General features: G+C 39.9%; 1 protein-coding gene across 1 annotated transcript in view; it reads right to left on the bottom strand.

The window, feature by feature from the left end:
- LOC148341826 (uncharacterized) overlaps positions 1-20,023 on the bottom strand; it is a 447,376-nt gene that overhangs the window by 356,736 nt on the left and 70,617 nt on the right. The window lies entirely within an intron of this gene.

Genomic DNA, 20,023 nt, shown 5'->3' with positions numbered 1-20,023 from the left:
GATCACATTGGCTTAGTGTCAATAAAAGAGGTTTGCAAAATTAAATTGACATTTTATTCAAAATCACATTTACATCTTACCACAAAGAGTCGGTTCTTTCATTTTTTTAATCTTCAAGGATCGCTGCTTTTCTCACCAGCACAATCGTGTCTCTCAGCACTACGTTTAGTGAAGAATTTTTTAGCGCAAACGCTGCAACTGAATGGCTTGTCTCCACTGTGCGTTCTTGTGTGGCTTGTTAACTGTGAATTTTGAGAGAAACTCTTGCCACAAACTGAGCAGGAAAAGGGTTTTACTACAGCGTGCTTTCTTGTGTGGCTTGTTAAACTTGACTTTATAGAAAAGCTTTCACCACAAACTGAGCAGGAAAAAGGTTTTTCACCACGGTGTGTTCTTGAGTGCGCTGTTAATTGTGACTTTAGAGAGAAACTCTTGCCACAAACTGAGCAGGAAAAAGGTTTTTCACCACTGTGTGTTCTTGTGTGGATTGTTAACGTTGACTTACGGAGGAAGCTTTTGCCACAAACTGAGCAGGAAAAAGGCTTTTCTCCAGAGTGTGTTCTTCTATGTTTTGTTAAATTTGACTTTTGAGAGAAACTCTTGCCACAAACTAAGCAGGAAAAAGGCTTTTCTCCACTGTGCGTTCTTGTGTGATATGTTAAAGTTGACTTTACAGAAAAGCTTTTGCCACAAACTGAGCAGAAAAAAAGTTTTTCTCCAGAGTGTGTTCTTCTATGTTTTGTTAAATTTGACTTTTGAGAGAAACTCTTGCCACAAACTGAGCAGGAAAAAGGCTTTTCTCCACTGTGCGTTCTTGTGTGATATTTTAAAGTTGACTTTACAGAAAAGCTTTTGCCACAAACTGAGCAGGAAAAAGGTTTTTCTCCAGTGTGTGTTCTTCTATGTTTTGTTAAATTTGACTTTTGAGAGAAACTCTTGCCACAAACTGAGCAGGAAAAAGGCTTTTCTCCACTGTGAGTTCTTGTGTGTCTTGTTACCTGAGACTTCTCAGAGAAGAATTTTCCACAAACCGAGCAAGCAAAAGGTGTTTCACCAATGTGTGCTTTTGTGTGACATGTTAAAATTGACTTTCGAGAGAAACGCTTGTCACAAACTGAGAAGGAAAAAGGGTTTTCTCCAGTGTGTGTTCTTGTGTGCCTTTTTACATTTGACTGATTAACAAAACTCATGCCACAAACTAAGCAGGAAAAAGGTTTTTCACCACTGTGTGTTCTTGTGTGAATTATTAAATTAGACCTTTGAGAGAAACTCTTGCCACAAACTGAGCAGGAAAAAGGGTTTTCTCCAGTGTGTGTTCTTGTGTGCCTTTTTACATTTGACTTATGAACAAAACTCATGCCACAAACTGAGCAGGAAAAAGGTTTTTCACCACTGTGTGTTCTTGTGTGGCTTGTTAAATGTGACTTTACAGAAAAGCTTTTGCCACAAATTGAGCAGGAAAAAGGTTTTTCTCCACTATGTGTTCTTATGTGCTGTTTTAAAGAGAATTTTGAAGTTAATGATTTCCCACAGTGAGTACATACCCAACTGTCAGTGTGACATGCCCTTTCACCTTTGGCTTGCCCATCATCAGCATCATCATCATTCGTATCATTATCATCATGAGCGTCTGATAATGTGTCCTCATTATGTGCTTGTGATGGCGCCCAGTGGTCTTCGTCATCTTCTGTTGTCACGTGACGACTTGAACTGCTGCTTGTAGGCTTCGCCCCTCTGTTGTCCTTGTTTTCATCTTCAGTCTTTATAGGGACAACGTTCACTGGTGACTTGTTGATCTCTTCTTCTTCCTCCTCCTTTTTGATGTGAGTCCAGTCTGGCTTCTCTTTCACAGAACGGAGATCGTTTTCACTGACGTCTGCAGGACACAGAAAGACAAATTTGGTTTGGTCAAGTCAAAGCTCATGCGGCGACTTTGTCCTATTTTCTACAGTGCTAACTTGACTTGAGCCTGCTGCACACGGATTAATGCGTGCGACCCCGATTTGGACCGGACCATGGGGACATTTCACAAAATTACGTCCTACGATGTAAACCTCCCTTTCCGAGCAGCACAACTGTGATAAACGAGCATTTAAAAAGGAAGCACGTTGCGGCCGATGCCCGATTTCATTCCTGACATAGTCACAGAAGTTTCTGGAAGCGAGCTGAAGTTAGCACACACAGGCTATTGTGTGCGTCTGATGGAACACCTGTTGTGGGACCCTAACATATTGATGCAGACCACTGGGGGCCATCGCAACATAATGTCATGGATAGAATAGAAATCCTTCAAGTAAAATAAAAGTATTTCTTTTTGCATTAAGAGACAGAACTAAATGTTCCTGGACTTGTAGGTAGAAAAGGGGGTTGTGACGTTCAGCCTTTTTAAGCGCATAGTAAGCCAAAGATGCAGATGCATTCCTTGCAGCATGCGCTTGTTCACTGATGAGATCCAAGCAACCCTGGATGGATGCATTAAATGTATTTTAAATGTTTGGATGAGGTGAAACTACGCACGTGCACAAAACTGTGCAGGGCCACCCGAGGTTCATTGACTCTCACACGACCAAGCCAGTACAAAGTTCATAAATAAGACCAATATGTACTTGATTTTTAAAAAAAAAACAGAATATTTTGTGTTTTATCCACTAAAATTGATTACCCGCCATAGACGTTTTCGCCGCAGTGTGCACATTTTTTAGAGTCAGGCAGAATTCCTTCCGTAAGGAATTGCTTGAACAAGATCTGTCAGAGTTTTTGTCAAAAACGAGACAAGCCTGTACAAGTGAATCACTCAGCCAAGATTGTCTTTGTCCTGGGGGTTAAGATCGGGGATGTCGATTGTGGCTATGTAAAGCCCTTTGAGACTGTCTGTGATTAAGGGCTATACAAATAAAATTGACTTGACTTGACTTGCAAGGAGCAGTCCGCCAAAGAGAAAAGCTTTCCCGCTCCTGTGCGACGTTTTATTGAAGCACAGCAAAGCAATTTGAAGATGCAAACTCATAAAGAATGGAAAAAGATGAACACTTTGACTTTATCACACCCGTCCACACTCTTCCTGTTGTTCGAACGGTTTCAGCTTACAAGACATGTTTGGGTCACACATCTGCTAAACGGTTTCCTGTCAAACACGGTTCAAGACGTGCATCTGTTTTTGTGGCTTCCGGCTAAACTGCCAGCATAGACACAACTCTGTTACCACTGAACTCGCGTTTTCCTGTTTAAGAGGTCCATGTTTTTGTGACCTTTTATTAACCTGTAAGCATAGTTTTGAAACATGAGGTGTCAGGTTGAAATGCCCTGAGGCCTTTGGGAGAGCTTAATTAGCTGCTGACTGAAATAGCTTACTGCACCAGATAAAGGTGACTGACACCAGGGAAAAAGCAGGCATTGTTGTTCATTTTTACAGCCGTCCTGCTTCCTTCAGCTCTGTGCACCCTCTCTCTGCTAGCCCCCCAATATTAAAAGATAAAACGGCAATAACCTTGAACGCATTTCCCCAAACAACTTAATGTTGTGATGCATATTTTTAACGATAGAAAGTCGTTATTTACAAAGCAAATGAGAGTAAGACGTGTACAAACCTGCTTTGTGTGGCACAACACGAGGCTGCTTGCAAACTTCGTCAAGCAGTTGAAGATGTTGCTCGTTCTCTTCTTTTATTCCACAAAATTCCTCTTTGTACTTGGGTGTCGTTCTAGCACACATTTTCAAATGATGATTCCAACAAATAGGCACTTGATCTCTGCTTGGTGATAACTCGTGAGCTTCTCTTTGTTCGACGAGACGAATGAAAGATGGCGTCGTTTTTTTCCCTTCGAGAAAATGGTCGTCACAAAGCGGAAGAACAGGACACACCCCGCTGTGATATGATTGGCTGCTGGCTGTGTGGAGCACTGTCACCAACTCACCGACAGATGTCACCATTTGCGATGCAAAGCATTGTTATCTTCTTCTAAACATAGAGAAAAACCTAAGATGCACATGAACAAACATTTTAGTTCCCAAATATGAACTTGAGAGATGTATTGAATTTTACTTTTGTTGCTGGTTTTCTTTTCACATCTGACACCATGTTGTTGGTTGGATAGTATTCCAAATGTATTTCTCTATTTCTCTAACAGTTGACATGGTAAAGTGATACTTTATGTCAACATGTTTGCCTTTTTACAGGGTTTTTCGCCAGCGACGTGGTTGTGAATTTTAAATTAAAATACATCACTGTTTTATTCTCTAAATGTTAGTCTTAAAAAATGATTTCAGTGTTTATAACAACTAACTTAAATATTTCATCATTCGTTTCAGTATTCATTAAACTACGGTGATTCATTATTTATTTCAAGATTCATTGAACTGTTTTAGTAATAATTTAGTATTCAATGTTTAATCGTGACATTATTTACTTTTTCAATATTTGTGTCACTACTTTGTTCAATCTTAATATTATGGACAATTATTTAGCAAGTAAGGTTTTTGTTATTTATTGTGGCCACCTGCTTTTGAAGAAAGTGCCTTTCGCTTCTTGTACTCGAGGATTCTTTGCGAAGCCAAAACAACACGACCTTGACTGATAAGTAGGCTCAACGCAGAAAAAGTATCTTTTTGTTTTAAGATTACACAGTTCCTGTCAAATAAATCTTCATCTTCCTGTGTGCATCAGTATCTTCCCACGCACTTCTCCCACTGAGATCACTCTGCAGACTGACCCAAAAAACAATTTATTTTCCAGACTCATTGATCTTCCCTAACTGCTGAAAATTCCACAACAATCTGGGGTCAGACGTGGGATAGCTGACGATCCGACGGTGAAATTCAGGGACGCTGGCGGATGGCCTGCGGGGTTCAATTAAGACAACAGCAGCAACAAACTGCGTGATGTTGATCATCTCCTCCGTGGTGACTCCAGTCGCCATCAAGTTGCCAACTCCTGACATTCCAAAACCTTTGAGAGAAACTGAGACTACTTGCGTTTCTCTTTCTTGTTCTTTTTATAGTTCAACTTCTCGATCGGTTTTTCACCTTTTCACACAGCGTAATGAAGGCCAGTTGAGCAAGTGGAACAAGTCATTTTTATTGATGATTGTGGAAGATACCGATTTCATAAGAACAGTTTCTTCTCACACCTTTTCCATTAAATACGATTAAAAAGACAACTGAAAAGCATAACGTAACAAATGTTGTTCCAGGCTAGGGCTGGGCGATATGACCTAAAATCAATATCGCGATAAATTAGGCAGTTTTACCTCGATAACGATAAATGCGCGATAAATTCCCCCTGAGGACCAAAATCAAAATAAATGCAGGAAATGCATATTAACTGCTTTTTTTATTGACCAACTGGTACGCATTACTTTCAATGAAAAATAGAAGTACAAAAATCATTTGAATAAACATTCAAACTAGCTTGCTTTGCGTGACTTGAACAATGTCACAAAGAACAGGAGAAAAAGGGTACCTCTCACAAAATCTTTTTATGTAAATATATTGTGCCGAGATGCTGTAATTCCATTTGCAAAGGCCTAGATTTGTGTAAAGGTATCGTATAAACAATCTAAATAATGCCATGTGCAAAGGCGCTAGTCGCCTGTAAACAAAATGCTAAATAGAATGGGAAAAAAATGTCAATGGAATGCCAATGCCAAATAAACGCATGTGCTTCATCAGGAAAATGTGCCGTCTCGATTACCCTGGTGCGCAATCGCCACTTGCCGTCTATGTAATGCACATTCAGCCGCAAACAGGGATCCATATTGCGACAAGACCACAAGTCGGATGTGGATGCAAAATGCTTGACATGTCTCCGCTCCCGTCCCGATGTTGTCCATATCGGAAGTGCTGTTTGCGGCAAATATTTTCGTACCTCTTGTCGGCTACTTTCATGAGGCGTTTGAATCCTGTCCGCTCCATTGTAACAAGAGGAGCTCTATCTTTAGCTATGTGCTCGGCTATCGCGTCCACCTCTTAGACGTTCTCTCGTATGGTGTCGCCTCCGTTATGGGCTGTTGTCACTTGTCCAAACTTGCTCCTCACTTTGAACTTTTAGCACAAGCTCCAAGTCAAAGCATGGTTGTGTTGTGGGTGGTGAAAAAGAAAAGGTTGGACGCGCTGTTTCTGGTGCTTACGACGCACTTTGTAGTTCATGTTTTTTTGCTTAAACATCGTCTTTATGGAACCAAAACATTTCCAAACGACAGATGTCCACTTTATTTTCGGGACAAGCGCGACAGGAACAATTTCAACTAACGTTACTTCGTCCGCAGCCGTGTCAGCCGCTTCAGGATTTGAATCGCCAGCTACGAACGCGTCTTGTTTACATTCTTGTTCAGAAGGGAGGAGTCACGTGACTACACGCGCTTGAGCCGTCTTAAAGGGGCATGAGCATCGCCGCAGACAGAAAAGACTTCTTTTTCTTTTTTTTTTTTAGACACCGAATTTACCGACATGGGCAAAATGATGTCGGTCATTCTAATAAATTTCGGTAACGGTAAATTTTCGGTTTATCGCCCAGCCCTATTCCAGGCAAAGGCAATTAATTTTATTTACATCTCGATGTAAAATCACAAAAAAAAAATCATCACTCAGACACAATGGTTCTTCTGGCAGTGATCACATTGGCTTAATGTCAATAAAAAAGCTTTGCAAAATTAAATTTATCATATTTTATTCAAAATCACATTTACATCTTACCACAAAGAGTCAGTTCCTTCAGTTTTTTTTGGTCCTTTTTTTTAAGTTTCAAGGATCGCTGCTATTCTCGTAGGGCTGGGCGATAATCCGAAAATTTACTGTTCCTGAAATTTAATACAATCATTTTGCCCATGTCGGAAAATTCAGTGTTAAAAAAAAAAAAGAAAAGTCTTTTTAGTCACGTGACTCCACCCAGCTGAACTAGAAAGAAAACTGACGACGCGGTCGGTCGTTGCTGGCGATTCAAATCCAGAAGCGGCTGACACGCGAAGTAACGTTAGTTGAAGTTGTTCCAGTTGTGCTTGTCCCGAAAAGAAATTCGACATCTGTCGTTTGGAAATGTTTTGGGTTCCATAAAGACGATGTTTAAGCAAAAAAACATGAACTACAAAGTGCGTCGTAAGCACCAGAAACAGCGCGTCCAACCTTTTCTTTTTCACCACCCACAACACAACCATGCTGTTGACTTGGAGCTTGTGCTAAAAGTTCAAAGTGAGGAGCAAGTTTGGACAAGTGACAACAGCCCATAACGGAGGCGACACCATACGAGAGAATGTCTCAGAGGTGGACGCGATAGCCGAGCACATAGCTAAAGATAGAGCTCCTCTAGTTACAGTGGAGCGCACAGGATTTAAACGCCTCATGAAAGTAGCCGACGAGAGGTACGAAAATATTTGTTGCAAACCGTACTTCCCGATATGGACAACATCGGGACGGGAGCGGACACATGTCAAACATTTTGCATCCACATCCGACTTGTGGTCGGGTCGCAACATGGATCCCTGTTTGAGCCTGACCGTGCATTACATAGATGACAAGTGGCGACTGCGCACCGGAGTACTCGAGACGGCATTTTCCTAATGAAGCACACTTGTTTATTTGGCACTGGCATTGCATTGACATTTTTTTCCATTCTAATGAGCATTTTGTTTACGGGCGACTAGCTCCTTTGCACATGGCATTATTTATATTGTTTTCAACATACCTTTACATAAATCTAGGCCTTTGCAAATGGCATGACAGCATCTCGGCACAATCGATTTGCAGAAAAAGATTTTGTGAGAGTTACCCTTTTTCTCCTGTTCTTTGTGACATTGTTCAAATCATGCAAAGCAAGATATTTGGAATGTTTATACAAATGGTTTTTGTACTATTATTTTTCATTGAAAGTAATGTGTACGAGTTGGTTAAAAAAAAAAACAGTTAATATGCATTTCCTGCATTTATTTTGATTTTGGGGGGAATTTATCGTGCATCGATCATTACCAAGGTGAAATTGCTCAATTTATCGCAATATTGATTTTAGGTCATATCGCCCAGCCCTATATTCTCACCATCACAATCGTGTCTCGCAGCATGCTGTTTAGTGGCGAATTTTTTAGCACAAACGCTGCAACTGAATGGCTTGTCTCCATTGTGTGTTCTTGTGTGGCTTTGTAAATGTGACTTTTCAGAGAAGCATTTTCCACAAACTGAGCAGGAAAAAGGTTTTTCTCCACTGTGTGTTCTTGTGTGATTTCTTAAATAAGACTTTTGAGAGAAGCATTTTCCACAAAATGAGCAGGAAAAAGGTTTTTCTCCACTGTGAGTTCTTGTGTGCCTTGTTAAAGTTGACTTATGAGAGAAGCTTCTGCCACAAACTGAGCAGGAAAAAGATTTTTCCCCACTGTGTGTTCTTGTGTGGCTTGTTAAATGAGCCTTTTGGGAGAAGCTTTTACCACAAACTAAGCAAGAAGGAGGTTCTGCAGTGTGTGTTCTTGTATGTTCTGTGAATCGGGACTTTAGAGAAAATCTTTTACCACAAACTGAGCAAGAAAAAGGTTTTTCTCCACTATGTGTTGTTGCGTGTTTTCTTAAATTAGACTTTCCAGAGAAGCTTTTGCCACAAACTGAGCAGGAAAAAGGTTTTTCTTCAGTGTGTGTTCTTGTGTGGATTGTAAACGTTGACTTATGCATGAAGCTTTTGCCACAAACCGAGCAAGAAAACTGTTTTTCACCACGGTGTGTTTTTCTGTGCCCTTTTAAAGACAGCTTTGAAGTGAATGAGTCAGTGTGACATGCCCTTTCACCTTGAGCTTGCCCATCATCATCATCATCATCATCATCATCATTGTCATGAGCATCTGATAATGTGTCCTCATTATGTGCTTGTGATGGTCCCCAGTGGTCTTCATCACCTTCTGTTGTCACGTGATGACTTGAGCTGTTGCTTGTCGGCTCCGCCCCTTTGTTGTCCTCACTCTCATCCTTGTTTACATCTTCGGTCTTTGTTGGGACAACTTTCACTGGTGACTTGTTGATCTCCTCCTCCTCTTCCTCCTTTTTGATGTGAGTCAAGTCTGGCTCCTCTTTCACAGAACGGAGATCATTTTGTCTGACGTCTGCAGGACACAAAAAGACAAACATACATTTGGTTTGGTCAAGTCAAACCTCGTGCATCGACTTTGTCTTCTTTTGTTTCTACCGTGCTACCTTGACTTGTGCCTGCCGCATTAATGTTGTGATGCATGCAATGCGTGTGACCCCGATTTGGACCAGACCATGGGGGCATTTCACAAAATTACGGCCAACGATGTAAACCTCCCTTTCCTAGCAGCACAACAGTGATAAACGAGCATTTAAAAAGGAAGCACGTTGCGGCTGAGGCCCGATTTCATTCTGGACAAAGTCACAGACGTTTCTGGAAGCAAGCTGAAGTTAGCACACACAGGCTATTGTGTGCGTCTGATGGAACACCTGTTGTGGGACCCTAACTTATTAATGGGGGCCACTGGGGGCCATCACAACATAATGTCATTGATAGAATAGAAATCCTTCAAGCAAAATATGTTTCCAAGTATTTCATTTTGCATTTATGGATAGTTTCATCGTGGGTACTTTTTGCTTTCATTATAATCTGGATCCCTAAAAGAATTAAAGGGGCCCTGGCATCATAGTCGCTATTTATTGCATGATTTACGTTTGGTTTTTTTTTGTTTGTTTTTTTTTTGCCCAAAATGACATTTAGCCTGCTAGTACGTTCCAACATTCCCCTTTTTACTTTTTCATAAAATTTCTGTTTCTAAATAAATTTTAAAACAAAATTAACGTTTGAAGAGTCAAAATCCCTACACATAAATTAAGCAACAACACTTTCACTTTGACATATTTGAATAACGTATATTTTAAAGTTATCCAATATGTATTAAAATTAGACTAAGATACACCATAATATTTTAAGAGTTCACTGAATTATTTTGTAACTGCAATGACGCTTAACAGCCATAGGGTGTCAGTAATGAGTAACAAAGTAACAACAACTCCCATTGTTCCGTCATCATTTTCATTTGCAAAAATTACCAGGAACTATGAGTTGCGGTGGAGATGCAAACCACCTGGGCCACAGGAACTTTATTATCAGGAACTAAATGTTCCTGGGCTTGTTGGTAGAAAAGGGGGTTGTGACGGTATCCCTTTTTAAGCTCATAGTAAGCCAAAGATGCAGATGCATTCCTTGCAGCATGCGCTTGTTCACCGATGAGATCCGTGCAACCTTGGATGGATGCCTTAAACCAGGGGTGCTCATTAAGTCGATCGCGATCTACCGGTCGATCGCGGAGGTGGTACTGGTCGATCGCGGCGTGACATTAAAAAAATATCATCCTAGCATCAATGCCGTCACTTGATTAATATACAAGGCAGCCATTCAGATGACAACTGAATGTTGCCATTCTGTTGACCAATCAAATCAAACAACGGCTCTAAGTGCAGCAGAACTTACGATGTCAGCCTATCATCCATCCCCGTTACTTGATTGACATACAGGACAACCAGTCAGATAACAACTGAATTTTGACCTTTAGGTCACCGCTCATGCGTAAACAACGACGCAAAGTGCTAAGCTAGTCGGCGAATTGTGTCAGATTTTAAGCCCTCGCTAAAGTTTATGGTCACTAAAATGAGTGAAGGAGCTGGACCAAGTAAAAAGGCAAAAGCATATCAATTCCATACAGAATGGGAGGTGGACTTTTTTTTCACAATGTCATTTTCGAAGTGCGTTTGCCTCATATGCCATTCTATCATCGCAGTACCAAAGAAGGGAAATGTGGAGCGGCATTTTCGGACTGTTCAAGAAAGATACGAAAACGACTTCCCGCCGAAAAGCGAGCTAAGAAAGAGAAAGGTGAATGAACTAAAATCCCAGTTGACAAGACAGCAGTCATTTTTCACACAACATACTTCCAAAGCGAAGGCGGCCACCGAAGCATCGTTCCGGGTGTGTCACGCCATTGTTAAAAACAAGAAGTCCTTCCAAGACGGAGAGATGGTAAAAGAGGCATTCGTTGAAGCAGCTGACTCATTGTTCCGGGACTTTAAAAATAAGGCAGAGATATTATCTTCAATCAAAGCTCTGCAGTTGTCAAGACATACAGTTACACGTCGCTGTGATGCCATGGCCGAGGATTTAACCCAGCAAATGTGGACGGACATCAGAAATTGTGAATTTTTCTCACTGCAGTTGGACGAATCTACGGATGTGAGTGACACAGCCCAGATGTGCGTTTTCATTCGCATGGTGTTAAGTGATATCACTGCAAAAGAGGAGCTATTAACAGTACTTCCCATGAAAGAACAGACGCGAGGAGAGGACATATTTCAGACGTTTAAAAACTTTATCGAGAAAACTGAGCTCCCAATGTACAAATTGGTGTCTATCACCACAGATGGAGCACCTGCAATGGTTGGGCGTGTGAATGGATTTATTGCCAAGTGCAGGCAGGATGATGCGTTCCCAGACTTCTTGAATTACCATTGCATTATCCACCAACAAGCGCTATGCGCTAAAATGCTTAACATGAAAGAGATCATGGATGTGGCAACGAAGATCGCATGTTCTATTCGAGCCAGATCTCTTCAAAGACGGTTATTCCGTGCACATCTGGAGAAGGCTGGCTGCAACCACTCTGAGTTGTTGCTACATACTGACGTGAGATGGCTTAGTCGTGGGAAATTCCTCAAAAGATTTCGAGAGCTCTGTCCGGAGATTAAGGAGTTTTTCCGTGTATCTGGACATGCAGAATACAAGCAGCTAAATGACGGCCAGTGGCTGTTAGACTTGGCATTTTTAACCGATCTGACAAACTTGTTGAATGACCTTAATCTTGAGCTGCAAGGAAAAGACAAAACAGTGACCAATATGATCAGCTCAGTTCACGCTTTCAAACGAAAGATGCAACATTTCTCCACAAAGCTGCAGCACCATGATTTGGCAAATTTTCAAGAACCTGGCGTCAGAGTTGGAGACGCAAGGGAAGGCCTGTGAGCAACTTGACAGTGCACGCTACACGGAGCAGATCACCGGTTGTCTGTCAGAATTTAACAAACGCTTTCAAGACTTTTCTTTGCTCGAGCCAGTCGCTACATTCATGTGCTATCCTTTTCAGGAAGATGTTGAGGTTGATTCACTCGCATCAAACATTGCATCACTGTTTCACATGAACTCTTCTGGAGTGGAAGATGAGATTTTGACTCTACAAACCGACATTGAACTGAAGTCGAGAGCTCATGGACAGTTCTGGAACTTACTCACGGAGGAAAAGTACCCTAACATGAGGAAATGTGCTATCTCTTTGACTGCATTATTCGGCTCCACTTATTTATGTGAGTCAGCCTTTTCTTACATGAAGATCATTAAGTCCAAATACCGTTCCACCATGACTGATGAACATTTGGAAGTGTGTTTGAGGCTGGCTATCAGCAGCTACTGTCCGGACTATGCATCCCTGGCTGATTCAATTCAGTGCAAGTCATCAAAGTAAACTCAGTTAATTTAAAAAAATGTTAATAGCTAATTATGTGTGTCTTGCAATATTGGCTCATTTGGTTATGTAAGGTACATCAACATACATTGTACGTACAAATAATCCTTAATACATTTGAAAATAAATAGATGTTTTGCATTTTTGTAGTGGGTAGATCATTTTGACTCGGTCATTTTGAAAGTAGCTCGCATGCTGAAAAAGTGTGAGCACCCCTGGTCTAGATTATATTCAAAGAAAGCTTTTACAACAGTCTGGGAATTGAAATAGATATAGATATAAAATTTGGTGGGTCTACGTTAATTACAATATCTTATTCAAGTGACTGATACAAGCTTCACAAACAAGTTAAAAAAAGGTGATTGAGTGCAATTAATGACGGTAGTGTTGCGATTATTTAGTTAAGAATTTTAATTGCGGGACGGCACTAATTAATTTGTTACTTTTTGTTGGCTCATATAACTTTGATTGGGATCAACCCCACTAGGGGGTGGGGTTGACAGGGGGGGGGTCATAGTATATTTCTTGCCGCATGCATTTTTTGTGGCCACAGGTTGCGTTTTCATTTAGATGGTAAAATATTTTTCGGCGGGGATTAAAGGATTGTATTACGATTACTGGCATTATTTTAAACACATACGGGACAGAATGTCGATTATCAAAGTTAGCAGGTTCATATTTACTGAATATTTTAAACATTGATGAAACAAGAAGCATTTATCAAATGGAACTAGAAGCATGGGTCACAAGAATGACTGGGATTGTAGTCATGATGTTTACTGATTTATTATATTATTCTCATATGCTAAATTTATAGTACTTAGTTTAAATGTGTGAACTTTATTGAAATTCTCAGTAGTGAGAACAAATTTGCACACATAGCATTTCCATGACTTGCATTCACAGCACTTCATGGACAAATACGACGAAGCACATTCTCCACATTGGCTGTAGGGATGCAAACATACCAAATTGGGCACTGGAGGACTCACGCAGACGCTATAAAAAAACACATTCTGAAAGACGGAACAATTGGAGATCAGAGCACATGCACATACGCATGCATACACACAGACACACCCTTACACCTGCACATACACATACACACACACAGACATATACATACACGCACATACACGCGCACACACCGACAAGATTACAGAGGAATGCCAGCAGGGAGAGAGACGGAGGGACTGCCCGCCGGAGAAGGCCAGCCTTGGCGTGTCAGTCTTGGGGACCAGACGGGAATCAACTATCCAGACGATGACTAACCTGGGGAGGACCTTCCCTTGGACGTGGACACGTGCCGTGGGAGGGAGCAAGGACGACCGATTCAACCTACATTACCCTTGACATTAAAAAAACTCCTCTAAAAACTGAAGCTGGGCTGAAAGATGGCGCGCATTTTTCGACTGTGCTCGCCCAAGTGCAGTTTTCTCGTGAGATTAAGAAAAAGACGCCCAGATATCTGTCTTTGTTCTATTTCCTGAACTCCAGAAATTGAAGAAACTAAATATCGGAACTCTAATCAGTTGTTGTTGAGTCTTTATTTGACCCTTTTCTTCTTGAGTACAAAAAACGAACATGCATTGGCGTAAGTTTGGCTTTTAAAGGTTGATTTACGAAACTACTTCTCATTTCCATGGTGACTGAACTCCAACATCATCTTTCCACAAAGAGTCAGTTCCTTCAGTTTTTTTGTCTTTTTTTAAGCTTCAAGGATCGCTCCTATTGTCACCAGCACAATTGTGTCTCTCAGCTTGCTGTTTAGTGGCGAATGTTTTAGCACAAACGCTGCAACTGAATGGCTTGTCTCCACTGTGTGTTCTTGTGTGGCTTGTTAAATTCGCCTTTTGAGAGAAACCTTTTCCACAAACTGAGCAGGAAAAAGGTTTTTCACCACTGTGTGTTCTTCTATGGTTTGTTAAAGTTGATTTATCAAAGAAGCTTCTGCCACAAACTGAGCAAGAAAAAGGGTTTTCACCACTGTGTGTTTTTTGTGCCCTTTTAAACACAAAGTTAATGAGTCAGTGTGACGTGCCCTTTCACCTTTAGCTTGCCCATTATCATCATCATGATCACCATCATCATCATGATGAGCGTCTGATAATGTGTCCTCATTATGTGCTTGTGATGGCCCCCAGTGGTCTTCATCACCTTCTGTTGTCACGTGATGACTTGAACTGCTACTTGGAGGCTCCGCCCCTCTCTTGTCCTCACTCTCATCCTTGTTTTCATCTTCACTCTTTGTAGGGACAACGTTCACTGGTGACTTGTTAATCTCCTCCTCCTCCTTCTTGATGTGAGTCAAGTTTGGCTCCTCTTTCACAGAACGGAGATCGTTTGCACTTGACGTCTGGAGGACACAAAAAGACAAATTTGGTTTGGTCAAGTCAAACCTCATGCGGCGACTTTGTCTTAGATTGTTTCTAGTACATTCCAACATTCCCCTTTTTAATTTTTTTTTATAAAATTTCTGTTTCTAAATAAATTTGAAAACAAAATTACGTGTGAAGAATCAAAATCCCTACGCATAAATTAAGCAACAACACTTTCACTCTGACATATATGAATAAGGTGTATTTTAAAGTTATCCAATATGTATTAAAATTAGACTAAGATACACCATAATATTATTAGAGTTCACTGAATTATTTTGGAACTGCAATGATGCTTAACAGCCAAAGGGTGTCAGTAATGAGTAACAAAGTAACACAAGACCTCCCTCTGATACATCATCATTGTCATTTGGATAAATTACCAGGAACTATGAGTTGCAGTCGAGATGCAAACCACCTGGGCCACACGAACTTTATTACCAGGAACTAAATGTTCCTGGACTTGTTGGTGGAAAAGGGGTTTGTGACGTTCTCCCTTTTTAAGCCCATAGTAAGCCAAAGATGCAGATGTATTCCTTGCAGCATGCGCTTGTTCACTGATGAGATCCGTGCAACCCTGGATGGATGCATTCAAAGTATTTTAAATGTTTGGATGAGGTGAAACTACGCACATGTGCACAAAACTGTGCAGGACCACCCGAGGTTCATTGACCGAGCCAGTAAAAATTTCATAAATAAATAAGACCAATACGTACTTGATTTTTTCAAAAACTTAATCCATTGTGTTATAGCCACTAAAATTCATCAACGCCATTGATCTTTTTGCCACAGCGTGCACAGTTTTTAGAGTCAGGTTCAATCATTCCATAAGGAATTGCTTGAACAAGATATGTCAGAGTTTTTGTCAAAAACGAGACAAGCCTTCATAAATGAATCACCCAGCCAAGATTGTCTTTGTCACTTGCGAGGAGCAGTCCACCAAAGAGAAAAGCTTTCCCGCACCTGTGCTGCGTTTTATTGAAGCACAGCAAAGCAAATTGTAAATGCAAACTCATAAAGAATGGAAAACATGAACACTTTGACATTGTCATATGTCAAATGTTAAATAATCAGTTCAAATTTTATACTGGAAAAAAACATGGAGTTTACCCCCCACGAATGGTTTTTCTTTGGCATTTATTTCCTGCACTGATTTAATTTGGCATCAACAAATGTTCAGCAGACCGGCAAGTGAAAAGCAAAAAATAAAAATAAAACGGCAATAACCTTGAACGCATTTCCCCAAATAACTTAATGTTGTGATGCATATTTTTAACGATAGAAAGTCGTTCTTAACAAAGCAAATGAGAGTAAAACGTGTACAAACCTGCTTTGTGTGGCACAACACGAGGCTTGTTGCAAACTTCGTCCAGCAGTTGAAGATGTTGCTCGTTCTCTTCTTTTATTCCACAAAGTTCCTCTTTGTACTTGGGTGTCGTTCTTGCACACATTTTTCAAACGCCAATCTCAACAAATCCGCACTTGATCTCTGCTTGGCGATGAGTCATGTGCCTCTTTTCGTTAGCGGCTAGCTAGCTAACAAGCTAAGCTAACTACGCCGAAAAGCATCAACGCGCGAAGATGAGGTTATCGGGACACAAAGACTTAATGAATTATGTCGTCGTCCTTTAGAGTAGCACTGGACATCCTGTGAGAAAATTACAGTCAGTTCCACACTAAATCAGAAGAATTCAGCGGTGGACTGCTTTTGTTCCGATGTGGACGGGTCGGTGGATGTGGTCGAGGTCCTTTTTTTTTTTTTTTTTTTTTATTTATTTATTTTTTATTTATTTATTTATTTATTTATTTATTTTTTTATGTGGTCGAGGTCCTTCAGAAGCTGCGCGCTTGCTAATGACGTCATGCTTCAGACACGTATTTTTCAAATATATTTCTTTGCCTCTGTGTCTGTTTTTACACCTTGATGTTCTATTTTAATATATATTTTATATAATATTTGAATTCGGTTGATAAAAAAAAATAAATTAACGCCACATTGGCGAGTCAGCTCTTACGTCACTTCCGCCTTTGCCCGGAGAATCCGCTGCTGCAACTGCAGTGGGACGTTTACGTTTCTCCGAACGAACTTGCAACAATGCTGTGGTTCACTCGCAGGCTTCAAAGTTAACTTTAAAAACTGCTTGCCCTTAGGGCAAGTGCCAAAATTTGCCTTGCCCGAGTGGCCAAATTACTTGCCCAACTTGGGCAAGTGACAATTTTTTTTCTCCTTCCCAAAGATTAAATTACCTTGCCCTGAGTGACCTTTTGGATGACAAAGTGTGTGATTACAAATTGCATGAATTTTTTTTTCGGACAGTTCCTGCCTCGAAAGAATTACAACAGAATTACAATTACACAGTCTTGTTTTCATCATCAACCATGAAACCCTCCTCACAACAGCATGTATCATCCTGTGCAGTTATTGAAAATGTTAATTGTAGTTTTTATAATTAACAAATCTTCATGTTAAATTGGGGAAATTATATTACAGCAATCCAGATATCAATTTTAAGTCCAGGGGAGCCTATTAATTGAGTAATCACATGAGTAAAATATGAGTGTGGGAAATTTGTGTATTCCTTTAAGACCAGTGCCTGTGGCGCTGCCTCCATAAGTTTCATAGCATAAAAAGAACACAGTCACTGACACGATGTCAGGTCACATCATGGAGCTAACGAATTAACAGCCAATAATCAAATATTACTCCCTTCCTTACTCGCAACTGAATTGTCTACTTAAAAATATTCGAGCTACTTTAGTCATGTCAGAATCCGAAATGTTCGGATTTGAACGAACTTGTCGCCACTTGTAAACATGCGCAGAAGGTAAGAAAACTTCCGACTGTCAATTTTCGGACGAAATATCGTAGGTTTTTGTTGTGTTTTTCAAACTTCAAATGAAGATGCAACTCCAGTGAGTTCCAATACTGCGGGGCAGTGCGGCGCTATGCCGAACCAACACACCAAAAAGTCGTAACTGGCGACCGTTCGAAAATCTAAAATATATTCTTGCTTTTTTTTAACCACAATGGCCGAAGGAGGGAAAAGTGTGTATTTAATTGCAGATACACTTGCAAGGACATTTTCAAGTCGGACCTTTCAAGAGAAGCTATATCGTCCAACACTCACTCAGTGGTGCGTAAGTGTGTTTCTGGATATTATTTGTCCAGCCGTGGTGTCATAAATTATGGTATTTTGATGGGGATTTATTCAAGTAGAACAAAGTAGGACTTCACTGAAGGCACAGGTGTGAAATGCACTGAAGTAACTTAAAAAGTAAAAGTAAAAAAAGAATGTGTTTAAGAATGTGCAAGAAAGAAAAATGTTGACAAATGTTGATAAATAATGATATTTTCCAGGAGGTATTTATTTCTTTGTTGTTTATTCATTCAATTCTATACTTATTTCAACATTGGAGTATTATTTTTCTTTCAATATGTAGTATATTTTGTTTTTGAAGTGTGGGTCCTTGCTGCCTTCAGGAGAGGCAGCCGAGCAAGGCTGGATTGGTGATGGAAAAGAACTGGTTCGAAAAAGATTTTATTCTCGTCACATGCTGATGTCAAAAGAAGTCTCCCCAAAAACGTGCGAGCCCCCTCTCAGACATTCCCTTCTTACAGGGCATGCCCAAATTGGACATGAATATCTAATTTTCCCTTGTTGCATATGCATTCCCATCCCGCTAGTCTTCAGGATTTCCCTCCAAAAGTCCCCCAGGGGGAGAGCAGATGTGTCTCCCCTTTGATACGACCAGTCTACTCGTGACCACCTTAAATTACTTCCAGACCCTGGAAGGTCACTGACCTGGCGAGAGAATTGCCCCCACCATAAACAATGCTCAGGCCTATTTTCTCTCAGGGCAGTATCTGGTTACATCGGAACTTCAGAACCAAGACTGGTCACTTCTGTGAGCTCCAGTCCCTTCATAGTTTCATAAAGAGAATTACATCCCATATCTAAATTAGGCCATTTAAAAATACACAACTTTTTTTTATTTATTTCAATGTATATTTAAGTTTGCTTATGTAATAATAGAATATTTATTCAATTGTTTTAGTATGTAAAATTATCAACAATTTGAACATTTTTATTTCACACTTGAATATTTCTGAACATATTTGTTCTTTTGAAAATGTGTGCCATTTAAATTATTCCATCCATCCAGCCATTTTCTGCCGCTCATCCAGGGTCGGGTTATTGAATTAATTTTTTAAGTATTTTTTATAATTCAATATTTATTTCAAGATCAGGACTCTTCTCAATTAGTTCAATATTTATAAAATGTTTCTATATTTGTTAATTGAATTAAGTCTGTATGTGGTTTCCAATTTTACATTTTAATATTTTCCTATTTCACTATATAAATAATCCAATGTATAAAAAATATAATACAGCATGAAAAAAAAAATTTGGTATATTTGACAAAATAGTTTTTTTCCAAAGTGAGATTCTGATTAGCAACAAACCCCAAACACTTGATAGAGCTCAACCCATTAAGTGTATTTTGCAGAAATTTATTCAGAAAGCATAATATTAAATGTATGTAAGGGGATATTTGAAGAGTTTGAGTTTTGTTCAATGGACCATACATATACGAGCCAGCCAAACACAGCAAGAAAACCAGCGCTGACTCCAGTCGCCATCAAGTTGCCAACTCCTGACATTCCAAAACCTTTGAGAGAAACTGAGACTATTCGCATTTCTCTTTCTTGTTCTTTTTTTAGTTCAACTTCTAGTTCAGTTTTTCACCTTTTCACGCAGCGTAATGAAAGCTAGTTAAGCAAGTGGAACAAGTGATTTTATTGATGATTGTGGAAGGCACCGATTTCATAAGCACCGTTTCTTCTCACACCTTTTCCATTAAGTATGATTAAAAAGAAAACTGAAAAGCATAATGTTAACACATGTTATTCCAGGCAAAGGCAATTAATTTAATTGATAATGTTTGATGTAAACACACACAAAAAAAAATCATCACTGAGACACAATGGTTCTTCTGGCACTGATCACATTGGCTTAGTGTCAATAAAAGAGCTTTGCAAAATTCAATATTTCATATTTTATTCAAAATCAAAATTTACATCTTACCACAAAGACTCAGTTCCTTCAGTTTTTTTGTCTTTTTTTAAGCTTCAAGTATCGCTGCTTATCTCACCAG

The sequence above is a fragment of the Idiotropiscis lumnitzeri genome, chromosome 2, assembly GCF_059441095.1.
Source record: "Idiotropiscis lumnitzeri isolate Australia: NSW breed Sydney's pygmy pipehorse chromosome 2, RoL_Ilum_1.0, whole genome shotgun sequence".
NCBI classification, from domain to species: Eukaryota; Metazoa; Chordata; class Actinopteri; order Syngnathiformes; family Syngnathidae; genus Idiotropiscis; species Idiotropiscis lumnitzeri.
The sequence above is the reverse complement of the archived record's forward strand: the minus strand, read 5'-3'. Positions and strand labels throughout refer to the sequence as shown.